This window comes from Meriones unguiculatus, chromosome 2 (genome assembly GCF_030254825.1).
Source record: "Meriones unguiculatus strain TT.TT164.6M chromosome 2, Bangor_MerUng_6.1, whole genome shotgun sequence".
Taxonomy (NCBI): Eukaryota; Metazoa; Chordata; class Mammalia; order Rodentia; family Muridae; genus Meriones; species Meriones unguiculatus.
In genome coordinates, this window is record NC_083350.1 from 110139435 (window position 1) to 110154374 (window position 14940).

The 14940-nt window shown below is 35.2% G+C and overlaps 1 protein-coding gene across 3 annotated transcripts in view; it reads left to right on the top strand.

Annotated features, from left to right (window-relative positions):
* The window catches only part of Mgat4c (MGAT4 family member C), a 775655-nt gene that overhangs the window by 507001 nt on the left and 253714 nt on the right, over nucleotides 1-14940 (top strand). Inside the window, exon 1 of one of the 3 annotated variants that reach the window (XM_060377967.1) lies at nucleotides 3096-3372. The exons of the other annotated variants lie outside the window; for them this stretch is intronic. The gene's annotated coding sequence lies outside the window, so the exon portion shown is untranslated. Of the gene's footprint in view, nucleotides 1-3095; nucleotides 3373-14940 lie in introns of those variants that run through there. 3 annotated transcript variants of the gene reach the window in all.

Sequence of the window (14940 nt, forward strand, 5' to 3'; positions counted from 1 at the left end):
CTGGCTTTGGTGAGCACCAGCATATGCATTCCCTGATATACAGACATTCAATGCAGCATAATCACATATGTACACATAAATGCACACACATAACATGTTACTGCCAAATGAGTTACAGTGAAATGATTGCCTAAATGCTCATTTATTATAGATTAACATTAATATTAAATATTTCTCTTCCACTTTAATTTTCCACATTATTTCCCCTATCAATTAATATATATTCACTAATTTTACCAAGTCATACAAAACAAAATTAAGATATAAATTTATTTTTCACTTAAATGGATATTTTACTGATTGGATGAAACACTGAACCTTTTAATATATGCACTGATATCTGTACCTTAAATTATAATTATTAATTTTTATTATACAAAACCTGTACATTATACTTAGATAATCACCTAGAGATGAATTGTGTACAAAAAGAAGGTAATTGATACAAGAGACCAATGGGGCACTCTTCATATCATGTTCTCTAGGCTTCATTTTTACCTGTTTTTTTAAGCCTATTATATGTTGCACTGTAACACTAGAACAAATTTAAAGCAAAGTAAGAGATGTTATTTTTTGTTCATTTAATTATTAGAATCTACATTTATCTTATAGATGTATATATATATATGTAAGGCATATATATCAGCGTGTTTCCTAAGTGCAACTGGATATAATCTAATTTTTTAGTTATCTATCTGTGGCATTAAATATTTATTCCATTAATATTTTATATAAAACATGAAGTACAGGAGCATATTTTACCTTATAAATTATCTTCTCAATGACATATCATTTTAGTGACTATAATATTGTAGCCTTATCATTTGTCTACCAGAAATATGGTTGACATTTCCTTTGTCCAAATTCATCATTCCTATCTATAATTCAATTTGGTGTCACTTTGAATGGCACACAGATTTCCATCTAAAACCTTGTGATTTTATGCAAAAGTAAATGAACAGTGTCTTCCACATTTGCTCAAAGTACACTTAGACAAATATATATTTTTTGAATCTAGGTTCTTCTGAGGTTTGACTAATATGATTAAATCCAAAATAATTCTCAGAAGAGAAACAACTTAGAAGAAGAATCCTGTGGTTTGCCACTATTATAAACCCAGCCAATTTGCCACAGAACATCTTATTTGAAATTTAAAGAGTTTAACATATTTCTTCTTCATTATTTGGAGAGTGCTGAGCTCACTTTTCATTTTAAATCTCACAAATGTCACCAAAGTGAATATTTGATCTTTTGCTTCGTAATAATATTGACTTTTTATCATATTTCATGTAATACACTATGTTTATTATAACACGTCTACAAATTACTTTAGCTGAAACCATGTATCATCTTTTCTAAGGGTGATATTCTCACAGTCACTCTTTAAAAGAGGTGTAAATGGGCTCAAGTACTTACATAGAGTTGGATCTTGAGCTCTATCCAGAATCCAATTCTCTGTGTCACACACAAACTACTAGAAAGTATGAGTTAATCCTATGGTCATAATAATCAGATTCCAGTGAGGCTGGAGACAGTTTTTTTCTAGTCATTCTAAACTTTTACAACTCCCCTCCCTATGAATTTTAAAAGTTTACATGTCTCTGACAGGGTCTCTGTTGCATGTCTTTTTGATCACTTCCCTCTTGCCAGGACACTGTGAAAGAGGATGTACACTGGCTGGATGCAGTTGGATGTGCTGTGGGTTTTTGTGTGGGAGTGGGCTGGGGGGACTCCAATATTTTGAAGGGCAGGGGAGGAGGTATAGGCGTATGAAGGAGGGAGAGAGGGGAGGGATCTGGAGGAGAGAAGGGATCCGGCTAAGATTGAGGTGTGAAAAGAATAACTAAATTTAAAAAACAGAACAAACAAACAAAACCCTTATTGAAGTAATCCAGTAAAATAATTTATTTTTGTTGGAAACCGTCATGGATTATAAGGAGTTTTTACCTCTAGTCCACTATTCAGAAAGAAATGAAGAAAAGCACATGACTATCAGGTGTCAACAGTAGCACCCTCCTCATGAAGATGGGGGAAAGAAGTGAACTTCCTCCCTCTCTCCCCGATGCTGCCCCTTTATGTTTTCTGAGCTGCATAGCCTTCAAAGGGTTTGCCTTGAGATACAGCACCACTAGATTTAGTAGGTGCTTGGTCATTGAATAGCTCTGGTAATTCTTGAACCTCACAGTGATGCTACTGACAGCTCCTTTTGGTGGGTAAAGCTGGGCTATATTTCAAGGTGACTGTAGTTTTGTCCCTCTGGCAGCAAGCTGCTATAACCAGCTTATGCCGTTATCCTACTCTTCCACTGGACAGAAGCCTGTGGAGAAATATGGAGCTTTTGTCAAGATAGTAAGGCGCGCATAATTAGTCTCCATTTAAGTTGAAACAACAACAACAAAAAAAGAGTACTATATTATAAAGTAGGTTTCAATTACTGAGATTTAATTGTCTACAAACCCAGTGACTTTTAAATTATTCATTTTAAAAACCAATATTTAATATCATTTTGTAATGTTGCACTTTTTAATATTACATAATATAAGCTGTGCTGCACAAACTTTGAAGATCTTGTTGAACATTCAAAGAATACGATACATTACCATTTTTTCTATTTTTATTCAAGGCTTTAAAAATACAGATGTTTTTCCAGGAAAATTAATTGCATAGCTATCTACAATATACCTTTTCCTAACTTTCTTGAATTTAATCATGCCATATTATAAAAGCAATGCAAAAATTCTTTAAAAAAATAAATTCTTAATGTGATTACTCTGGTCATTTTATTAGCTATTCTTCCAGTGAATTTCTTTTTAAAATAACATTTTTAAAAATAAACGCAGTTGAGAAATAAAATTCCTCACAGATCCTAAGTAATTAATTATACAAATAGGTCTTAGCCTTCTTAGGGGGCTGTATATTCAGTATGGCATTGTCCAATAACTTATTTAGACTTCCCATTCTTCTTTTCAGCAGAAATTATAGCAAGAGAGAAGCATTTCGATTTTCAGCTGACAGTTTAGGGTTAAGATATGATTCCAGGTAACAGAAGCCAATGGGAGTACTCCCAGTTGATGTTCGTGACATCATCCTCCAGGAGGAGTACACAGAACAGCTGAGGCAGCGTTCACTTTCAGCCCGAGTGCCATTATGATGGATGTTTACATGTCTTCATTGAGAGCCAATTATCTTGCTTTTGTGTGAGGCCCAAGGATCACTCATGCTGCCAGGCTGCACAGAGCACTGTTGGATCTAGCTGAACGAATTGTTTTCTCTGTCTCGGGAAAGCCTGTTCCGTTTACCTTCTCATCCGAAATAGGGGAGGCTGTGTCTACCGGAGGGAAGAGTGCAAGGACTGAGCAGTGTTACTATCTGGTAAGCTTTTAATCAAAGCAATGTTTAGCATCGTTAAAGGGTGTACGGATGTAGCTAAAAGGATGGAAAAGAGCTGCTAATGTGTACCTAGCAAACTAATTTGTAGTAGAAAACGGATAGCAGGCATTTCAGCTTTACTTGAGAAAAGAGAGTAAGTGGTATCATAGGACTGTTATCTTTTAAATGTGTTCTAAATACTTCTGTGTCTGAATACCACGCTGCTTCTTTTCTTCCTACATTGCTGGTGGTAAAAAGGCTTTAAAATAGTCAAATCAATAGTGTTATAACATGAGTTTAAAACGAGTTCATGTTATTATTTGTTAAATGATAGTTCTTTGGGACAGTTTTTCTAAAGTTGTGCCTGGCCAGCAAATGCAGCCTTTACCAAGTGAGCACAAGGCTTCAGCTTTAGAAATGAACTTCGATTACTTTCCCTGGACACCTACCTTTTAAGTAAAGGAAATGTCTAAGAGCAAATGATGTTAAAGAACAGTGTAGGATAATTTCCTCCCCTGATATGAAGTATATTGCACAAACTGTTTTTGGGTGTACTGGTAATATTGTATTTGTATATTTCAGAGTTGTGAAGAGCTTTGCATGCTGTAATCACTTCTCAGTATTTATATTTGTATCTGAGGATCCTTTTTATGACATAGCAAACCAGATATGTTTACAGCTGCTGTACTGCTCTTGGTATACGTGATAGAATCTGACAGGAATCTTAAATAACAAATATGCTAGAAGTGCTTAATTGGCAGAGAATGTTCCTAAGCCGCCTAGAGAATTCAAAGAATACATTTAACTCTTCAGATGTCTGTTATTAGGGCATACAATAGCAGAGTCTTTAAGTTAAATGAGGTGATCGTTATGAGATAAAGACTGAAAAATGAAAATAATTGTTACTGAATTTAACATGCTTTTTATTTTAAAGGCTCTCTATAACTCTAGTGTAACAAACTTTTGAATAATGATCACTTCATTAGGCTTCGATGTGCTTGTGATCTTTAGATTTATCTTTACACCTTTTAAAAATCATAGTGGATCTGCCCTGCCTATTTGAACCAGTAATGTTAGTAATTAGAAATCAGGACCTGAGGTGTTCAAGTTGTGCTGAGAGACAGCAGGGGTTTCTCAGCAATGTCTCACTTCTCTGTCTTCTACTAGCCTGGTCCTGTTTGGCCGTTCCTGACATCACTGTTGTTCGATTTGTCCCTTTCATTGTACTCAGGCCTGAACAAATCTGAGCTTAGTGTCCACTGTGCATCAACACATTCTAAAGAACAGAGCTTTTTGTCTCAGTCAGAACAATATGGAATCAATCAAACTTCAAAAAGTTTCTACGTATTCTTTGGGAGTTCATCTTACTTATGGAAAATCATTATTTGTCTAGCCTGTGAATGTCAAAATCATTGAACTTGAAAAGATTGAAAATGAGGATTATAAAAGTTCTGTACTGTGAAATTCAAAGTATAACGGTACATTGTTCAGAAATGAAGTTTGCCTTCATTTCTTTTTCCTTAAGCACTTTAAAAAAGAATTGAATATCCCATGAGTATGGATGCTGTTATTTTTAAACACAATCGATCTTGGCTAAGAAGAGAGCACTAGTTTCCTAACAATTAATTCTCCAAAAAGCTATTCACATCATTCTGCCCATAGCTGATAGACACTTACTCAGTGAGCAATCCAGACATTAAAGTTGTATTTTGTTTTGTGTGGAAGAGTGTTTATTTCTTTTAGCCTCTCTAATCACAAATGTGCTGCACTGGTTGGGATTACCATGATAAGTATCTTATCTCTTTTCTTTTTTCCAACTCTGCTCCAAGTGTGTACAGAGGATACGATTTGCCATGAGAGAGAGAGAGAGAGAGAGAGAAAGAGAGAGAGAGAGAGAGAGAGAATCCATTACTGGGATCCTTTTGCCCCACACTTCTGAGGAAACTATCTTTGTGCAAATGACATAAGTAAAAGATGTTATGTGTATTGCAACATTCCCTAAGGTTTTCCAATACACACACACTTCACATGTCTGAGTTAGTAATTATTAGCACCTTCTAGTCTTGAATGTATTTCTCTATTATCTTCTCAAATTCTTTGTATGTGGCATATCAACTTAATAGTCACAAAGGACTAAAGAAGAGCAGGAAGGCATGGTGAGGAACAGGTCCCTATAATATTCTGTGCAGTTCTCTGAGCTTCCCAAATCCTAGGAAAGAGGAGTTATCACACTTGATAACATCTTATTATGATTTGTCTAGTTTAAAGATGTATACTTTTCCATTCTCTCCTATGGTTTAATATAATCATTTTTTCATCAGCTATCTAAAATATATGATGGTGTTTATTTTTCTAAGTTCTTAGTTAATGCACTCAAATGTACAATAAGTTTTAGGCTCTTTACCCAAGTTTTTACTTAGGCAAAAGGTACTTACTCCATTGGTGTCTTAGTTTGAGACTGTAATATTTTGGCTATATGCACAGTCATATACTTAGTAGAATAATTATGTATATTTTGCAATTTAACTTGTATTTTTATAGACAAAAGCATTTGATTTTCATTCCCTGGTTGTGATAAAAAAAATGTGTGGTGTTATACATCTAAAGAAACTTGTACTTTATAGTAGGAACTGTATCTTAGTCTCAAAGCTCATCTATTCAATAAACCAATAATGGAGGAAGTGCTCAGGAACAGGTTTACAAATACCAGTCAGATCAATCCAGCAATCAATTTATGTCTCATTCTCTTTTCACATAGTTAGTTATTTAACCAAGTGTTAATTCTTTGATTGTCTAATCAAGGACACTTCTATGTGCTTAGTACATACAACTGAGATATGTAAAAGAGAATGATACAGTTTTTTTTTTATCTGGCAAGTTTTCATCTATAAAGTCAAAATCAAAGTATTTATAATAAGGTATGATGAAGAAACTTCTTAGAGGTGTGTAGAAAATGAGAGAAAAAAGTTGAGAGATGGCCTCATTTATATTTTTGATGTTTCCATTTAAGTACGTACTAATATACTGGAATCCAAAACATATTTCTGCATCTTTTATATTCAGATTTTTATAAAAGGATCTTTATTTACTTTATAATAAACATTTGATTCTAAGTATTTTTTTACTCCAATGTGTCAAGATAAAAATATTTAACTTGTAGTGAACTGTATAATCAAGCATTTTGAACAAGGTGTTCCTGTATTTAAAATGGACCACAGCAAACTAGTTTGAGTTCATCCTTTGTTTTATAATAGAGTTCTTAGGAATGAAATGCATTGAGTTGACAGTTGTTTCACTTTAGTAGGAATCAATCACACACACAAACAGTGAGGAATTTGTGAAATTTTCTCATTTACATTAGTAAAAAGTGTTTTCTTCAAGTAATAGTAACATTTCTAAACATGCAAATGAGACAATATGCAACCCAATATCTATTTTGTGATGATAATTCTATTAATTATAATTAATATAATTAATATAATTATATATTAATAATATTAATTCCTAAGATATTGTGAGCCAACTGTGATATTTAATGCTATCAAATTTGTTTTCAGATTTTAAAGGAAAAGAAGTGTCAAATGTCAACTTCATGAGAAAAAGTCACCGTATACATAGAACTTTTCAGTTGAAGAAACCAGAGTTGGATGGGATCACTCAATTAGCCATTGAAGAGTTTTGTAATGATATGCCTATACATTGTGGACTAATTCGAGCTCTTTGATTAAGCTCAAAAAATTTCAGTCTTAGTAAATAGTTCCCATTTAAAAATAATAACCTTCAATATACCTTCTTTACTAGAGCTCACATATGAAAACTATGTAAATTGAGTAACAAATAAATTTAGTAAGTAAGATTATGATTTTAAAGTCTACTTCTCATCCTGGATAGAGTATCTTAAAACTAGCACTGAAATTTCAGAATTGAATGAATTATGAGGAATTTCTCTTTTTCAGTTTTTAAGAGTTGCATTAAGACTTGAGGAAGAAGTGAGTATAGGACAAAGGAATTACTCAGTGGGTGCTTTGCCAAGAATGTTTTCGAAGGCACTTGGCATAGGAATGAGTTATCTTCACCTAATGACATTTCCAAACTTATTTTTGTAATGTTTGAGATGAAGACAACATAAATTGAGGTCAAAGTGCTTTCAGTGTCAAATTCTACTGAAAAGAGAGAATTAGCTATTTTATGTGTTATTGATTTCTTTAGCTAGGAATTGAGTAAGGTGAGAAGGTCATCTTGGCCACAGTATTCACAAAAGCATTGTTAGCTGATTTGGCAGAGCATGATGAAAAACATACAATTATTTACCCACAGCACTGTGTCCAAGCAGAACATCAGTATTCATAGAACTGGATAAAGAAATCATATGAAGCCAATCCTATGAAACAAGGAGGTAACATGTGAGATAGAGCAGAATACAATTTGTTTTGATTGACAGGGTATGGTATAAAATTAAGTCACACAAACTTTCTTTGGTTAGAAATACAGGAGACAACGTATCAGCTTAACCAAGAGTTCTTCCTGGTCAGCTGAGTGAGAAAGCAGAGTGTGATATGTGCTTCTTTGTTTGCATGTACTATGGTAAGAATAGTTTCAGTCTCCCCCTTCTTTCATGAAATTCCATGCATTCTGGCCAAAGCTTAACTATGAGTCTCAGCCTCTACATTGATACCTGTCAGAGGTCCTCTAAGGCAGGCACCTGTCCTGTCACCTGTCCTCTCCTGCTTCCGATTTCCATCATGTTTGTCCTTCTGAATGAGGATTGAACATCTTCCCTAGGGTCTTCCTTGTTGTTTAGCTTGTTTAGGAGTATACATTTTAGTATGTTTATCCTATATTATATGTCTAATAACCACTTATGAGTGAGTATGTGTTGTGTGTATTTGTTTGTGAATAACCTCACTCAAGACGATCGCTTTTAGTTATGTCTATTTGCCTGCAAATTTAAAGATTTCCTTGTTTTTAATAGCTGAGTAATATTCCATTGTGTAAATGTACCACAATTTCTGTATACATTTCACTCTTGAGGAACATCTAGGTTGTTTCCAGCTTCAGGTTCTTACAGAGACAGCTCCTACAAACATAGTTGAACAAATGTTCTTGTTGTGTACTTGAGCATCTTTTGGATATATGCCTAGAAGTAGTGTAGCAATTCTTGAGAGAGCACTATTCCTAATTTTCTTAAAAAGCACCAGATTGATTTTCAAAGTGGTTGTACAAGTTTACATTCCCACCAGAAATGGCACAGGGTTCCCTTACCACACATCCTCTCCAGCTTGTGTCAGGAGCTCCAAAAGGAGACCAACAGAGTCAAAAATAGACTGAGCCCTGGGTCCCTGAAGAGAATGCATGGAGAGGACCTAAAACCCTAGCTCAGATGTAGCCCATTGATTCAGTCTCCAAGTGGGTCCCTAGTAAGGGGAGCAGGGACTTTCTCTGGCATGAGCTCAGTTGCAAGTTCTCTGATCACCTCTCCCTATGGGGTACAGTCTTGCCAGGCCACAGAGGAAGAAAAAGCAACCAGTCCTGATGTGACCTGATAGGCTAGGGTCATACAGAATGGGAAGAGGCCCACTGCTATTAGTGGATTAAGGGTGGAGCATAGGCTGAGAAGAAGGAAGGAGGGTGGGATTGGAAGAAAATTGAGGGAGGGAGCCACAGCTGAGATACAAATTGTACAAATTTAAATAGATGATAATAATAATAAAGGAAAAACGGGGAAAACAAAAAAAATTAACAAAAAAAATAACAACAGAAAAAGGAATAGTTTCTGCCACCAAAAAATATGGAAAAAAATATTTCTCTCACACATTATATCCTTTATGTCTTCACATAAAAATACAGATAAAAATGCCTACTACTAGGGCTGTTCAGAAATTTGTGTGTTTTGTTTTGTTTTGTTTTTTTTTTAAATTATGTGCACTAATCTTAAAAATGGGGAGGTTAACAGTGGCAGGTAGTAAATCCACAATTACTCTTGACTTTTACTAGTAATTTTATTGTTAGTGACTTGCTTTATAGTGTGTGTGTGTGTGTGTGTGTTTGTGATTTTTTTGTGTCTATGTTTGTTTTTGTTTTACTTGTTTGTATCTATGTGAGTCTGTCTCTCTCGCCTTTTGTGTATATGTGTGTGTGTTTGTCTATATGGCCTTCTTAAACACTGATGTTTGCAATTGTGTATCTCTGGTATAGTAAAGCAATTCCTAACATTTAGATATTTATATTAAGTAAACTGAAACAGTGATTTTGATGAACATTAGTGGTAAATAAAGGCTTATTTCTTATTCTATATAAGAACTCTGATATGACTTTAAAATTTACAGATCAAGATTTAAACTTACATGATATATTAGGTCATATACACATAATGTTCTAAATAAACAAATCCTGAATTTTCTCTATTTTGTTTTACGTAAACCACACTATTTTAAATTTCAAAAGCGTATTAATTCATGTGATAAGGTGGATAAAATTAAACTGAATTTTGAATTCAAGTTATTCCATGTTGTTAATACACTTTTTAAGGAAGGATGAGAATTTTTAAAATCTGGCTAGTTTTTAAAAAAATAATTTTATTATTTTTATTATAATTGTATTATAATAATATAATAATATAATGTATATTGTATTATCTTTATTATAATTGTAATATTTATTATTATTATTTACATTTTATTCACTTTGTATTCCACCTGTAGCTTCCTCTCTTATCTCCTTTTGATCCCACCCTTCCTCCCTTTTCCTGTCCACATGTCCCTCCCCTAGTCAACTGACAGGGGAGGTCTTCCTCAACTACTATATGACCCTAGCTTATTAGGTCTCATCAGGACTGTCTGGATCCTCTTTCTCTGTGGCCTAGTAAGGCCACTTCACCAGAGGAGGTGATAAAAGTGTCAGCCACTGAGTCCATGTCAGAGACAGTCCCTGCACCTTTTTCTAGGGAACCCACATGAGATTGATCTGCCCATGGGGTACATCTGAGCAGGGGGTCTTGGTCTTCTACATGCCTGGACCTTGGTTGATTCACCAGTCTCTGCAGGATCCTTGGGCCCAGACTTTTTGGCTCTGTTAGTTTCCTTGTGGAGCTCCTGTCCTCTCAATGTCTTTCTATTTCCCCCATCTTCCATAAGATTTTCTGCACTCTGCAAAAATTTTGGCTGTGAGCCCCAGTTATCTAATTCTACACCCTGCTGAATAGAGTCTTTCAGAGTTCCCCTATGGAAGGCTTCTGTCCTGTTCCCTGTCTTCTCCGACTTCTGATGTCTATCCTGATTGCCCTTCTGAATGAGGATTAAACCTCTTCCCTAGGGTCCTCCTTGTTGTTTAGCTTCTTTAGGACTACAGATTTTATTATGTTTATCCTATATTATATGGCTGATAACCACTTATAAGTGTGTATATACCATGTGTGTCTTTCTGCTTCTGGGGTACCTCACTCAGGATGATCTTTTCTAGTTCCATCTATTTGTCTGCAAATTTCATGACTTCTTTGTTTTTTAATTGCTTAGTAGTATTCCTTTGTGTAAATGTACCATAATTTCTGTATGCATTCTTCAATTGAAGGACATCTTGGTTTTTTCCAGACTTTAGCTATTATGACTAAAGCTGCAATGACTTTTTATTTTTAAAATCAGCTCATCTATGCATGCACATGTTTGTAGTTTATTTCTTTGCTTCAGTGATACATCTACATTTATCTAAAAATTTGAAAAGAGAGTCACAAACAGAAAGATATAAAAATAGCCTTCTTTCATAAGTTTGTATCTTAGAGATTCAAGATGTTAATGATACTGTAAAACAAAGAAGAACCATCTCATATTTATTTTTTCTTTTTATTAATTACAGATTATTCACTTTGTATCCTCTCTTATCCCCTCCCAATTCCACCCTCCCTCCCTCTTCTCCTATGTCCCTCCCCCAGTCCACTGATAGGAGAGGTCCTCCTTCCCTTCCATCTGATCATAGTCTATCAGGTCTCATCAGGACTGACTTATTTGTCTTCCTCTGTGTACTGGTAAGGCTGTTCCCCCTTCAGGTGCAGATGATCGAAGAGCCAGCCACTGAGTTCATGTCATAGACTGCCCCTGGTCCTCTTATTGGGGAACCCTCTTGGACACCGAGCTGCCTTGGGCTATTTCTGTGCAGGGGTTCATATTTCAATAAAGTTTTTCTTCATATATAAGAGTTCTGATTAATTCCTTCAATTATTCAAGGCTGGGCAACACATTATAGCATTTTAAGTTATACAAACAATGAATATAACAAGTCAAGTCAATCATATGAAAAGTGGAGCTGAAATGTGAGATTGAACAGAATAAAATCTGCCTTGATTTCATAGCGGTATGGTAAAAAATTCAGTGCCACAAACTTTCATTGGTATGAGATACAGAACATAATCTAAACAGGTTAGCACAGAGTTCTCTCTAGTCAGCAGAGTGAGAAAGCAGAGTTCTGAAGGAGCTGCTAAGCTAGAAAACAGACAAATTTGGATATAAATACTTATAGCCTATTGTATTTCAGAAAGTAATCATTGAATATAAATAATGAGTATATTTTTTTCTTGAAAATCAGAAGATTTCTAAAAAAAAAAAAACAGCATTGAGTATTTTTAAGACCAAGTGGAAAATTTTACAATTATGTGCACTGCTTATGAAGAAGGGTCTCTGATAAATACAAAGTCAAAACTGGCGTGAAAAAAAAAATTACAATGAGTTCATTGAAAGACTGGTAGTTTAGCTTGAAGCAAGAGTGTCATGAAGGAGAATTAAAAATTAATTCCAATCTATTAGAAAATGCCTCTAATGTAACCATTTCTATGCCCCTATACCATCATCACTTTGATGTGCTCACACCTTTGTAAGTGTGAGGAAAGCATGCCTTGCACCCTTTGGCTGTTTTCTCAGGTTGCTGTCACTGAGAACATCCGACAATACACAGTATTAACTCTCAAAACAAAACTGGATAAAAGGCTGCAAGTGAGAAGCTTAAAAAAGGAAGTGGTAATAGACTAGAGGACAGGAAGTGGGCCAAAATATATTATATACGTATGAAGCCATCTCTTAACATCTGCCATTTGGCTGCATGGATCCCAGGATACAATAGCTGAATATGTTTGTACCAAACATTGTATCACAAAGTTTTCCATCTCTGAATGCTTCCTCCTATTTATATATGAATGTTTCCATAATTATAAGACGTGAGTGTTTAAATCACTCTGAATACTTGAAATATATAAAATATAACAATATATTATCAGCATATATTTATCAATATTGCTATAAATATATAATACAAATTTGGGATGCACAGGTAGAAAAATATGAAGATGTAAGGATTCTGCGATAGAAATGGAGTGAGTGATTATAATACTTGCAGGTTATATGTGCAAGTACTATAACCGAAAATGTAATAGAAATTGATGGGTTCTCCCATAGGAAAGGTGAAAACAGACTCAAAATATCGAAACAATATAAAAAATGTACTTGAAATTGAAAGAAGGTAACTGGTGACTTTAAAGTAGTCTGAGTTACTAGATGGCCAGGTGTCCAGAAAGAAATTGATAGTTAGGAATTGCAGTCATGTTCAGGCAATTTGGAGTTGAAAGGCAATAAAGAACGGCTAGAGAGAGTTGCCAAGTAATGATATATTTAGAGATGAAAAACCTTATTTGGTGGTCAAATGTGTGAAAAGTAACATTAAAACTTCAGACATAGTTATCCAGTATTATATGGCTAAAATCCCCACATAAGTAAGTACATACCATGTGTGTCTTTCTAGGTCAGTTACCACACTCAGGAGAATATATTCTAGTTCCATCCATTTGCCTAAAATGTTCATAATTTCTTTGTTTTTAATATCTGAGTAGTATTCCATTGTGTAAATATGCCGCAGTTTCTTCATCTATTCTTCAGTTGAGGAACAATTGGGTTTTTTCTAGATTATAGCTACTACAAATAAAGCTGCTATGAACATAATTGTGCACATGGCCTTGTTGTGTGGTGGAGTATCTCTTCCTGTTTTAGGGAAAGGATTAGCTTTTTTGAATTACTTAAAAAAAAAGAAAGTTTATTTGTATTACTTTCTTTTTTATTTTTTTTATTAATTATACTTTATTCACTTTGTATCTCCCATAAGCCCCTCCCTCCTCCACTCCTGATCCCACCCTCCTTTCCCCTTCTTCATGCATGCCCCTCCCAAAGTCCACTGATAGGGGAGGTCCTCCTCTCCTTCCTTCTGATGTTAATCTATCAGATCTCATCAGGAGTGGCTGTATTGTCATCTTCTGTGGCCTGGTAAGGCTGCTCCCCCCTCAGGGGGAGGTGATCAAAGAGCAGGCCAATCAGATTATGTCAGAGGCAGTCCCTCTTCCCATTACTATGTAACCCACTCGGACACTAAACTGCCATGGGCTACATCTGTGCAGGGGTTCTAGGTTATCTCCATGCATGATACTTGGTTGGTGTATGAGTCTCTGGGAAGACCCCTGTGTTCAAATTTCTGGTTCTGTTGCTCTCCTTGTGGAGTTCTTGTCCTCTCCAGATCTTACTATTTCCTACTTCTTACATAAGAGTCCATGCACACTGCCCAACAGTTGGCCATAAATCTCAGCATTTGCTTTGATAATCTGCAGGGCATAGACTTTCAGAGGCCCTCTGTGTTGGATTTCTAGGTTGTTTCCTGTTTTCTTCTTCTTCTGATGTCCTTCCTCTTTGCCTTTCACAATGGGGATTGAGCATTTTAGTCAGGGTCCTCTCTCTTAATTAGTTTCTTTAGATGTACAGATTTTAGTAGGTTTACCCTATGTTATATGTCTATATGAGTGTGTATATACTGTGTGTGTCTTTCTGCTTCTGGGACAGTTTACTCAGGATGATCCTTTCCAGGTCCCACCATTTACCTGCAAATTTCATGATTTCCTTATTTTTTATTGCTGAGTAATATTCTATTGTGTACCACAATTTCTGCATCCATTCTCCAGTTGAGGGGCATCTGGGCTGTTTCCAGCTTCTGGCTATTATAAATAAAGCTGCTACAAACATGGTTGAGCAAGTGTTCTTATTGTGTACGTGAGCCTCCTTTGGACTTGAGGAAGTGCTATGATAGTATACCTGAGTGACCCCAAAAATTCTACCAGGGAACTCCTACAGCTGATAAACACCTTCAGCAAGGTGGCCGGACACAAAATTAACTCAAAAATTAATCAGTAGCCCTCCTGTATATAAAAGACAAAAGGGATGAGAAAAAAATTAGAGAAACAACATCCTTCACAATAGCCACAAATGACATTAAGTAACTTTGTGTAACCCTAACCAAGCAAGTCAAAGACTTGTATGAAAAAAATTTCAAGTCTCTGAAGAATGAATTAGAAGATATCAGAAGATGGAAAGATTCCCCATGCTCATGACTTGGCAGGATTAACATAGTAAAAAATGGCCATCTTACCAAAAGCAATCTACAGATTCAATGCAATTCCCATTAAATTACCAACACAATTCTTTACAGACCTGGAAAGAAAAATTCTCAACCTCATCTGGAATAACAAGAAACCCAGAATTGCTAAAACAATCC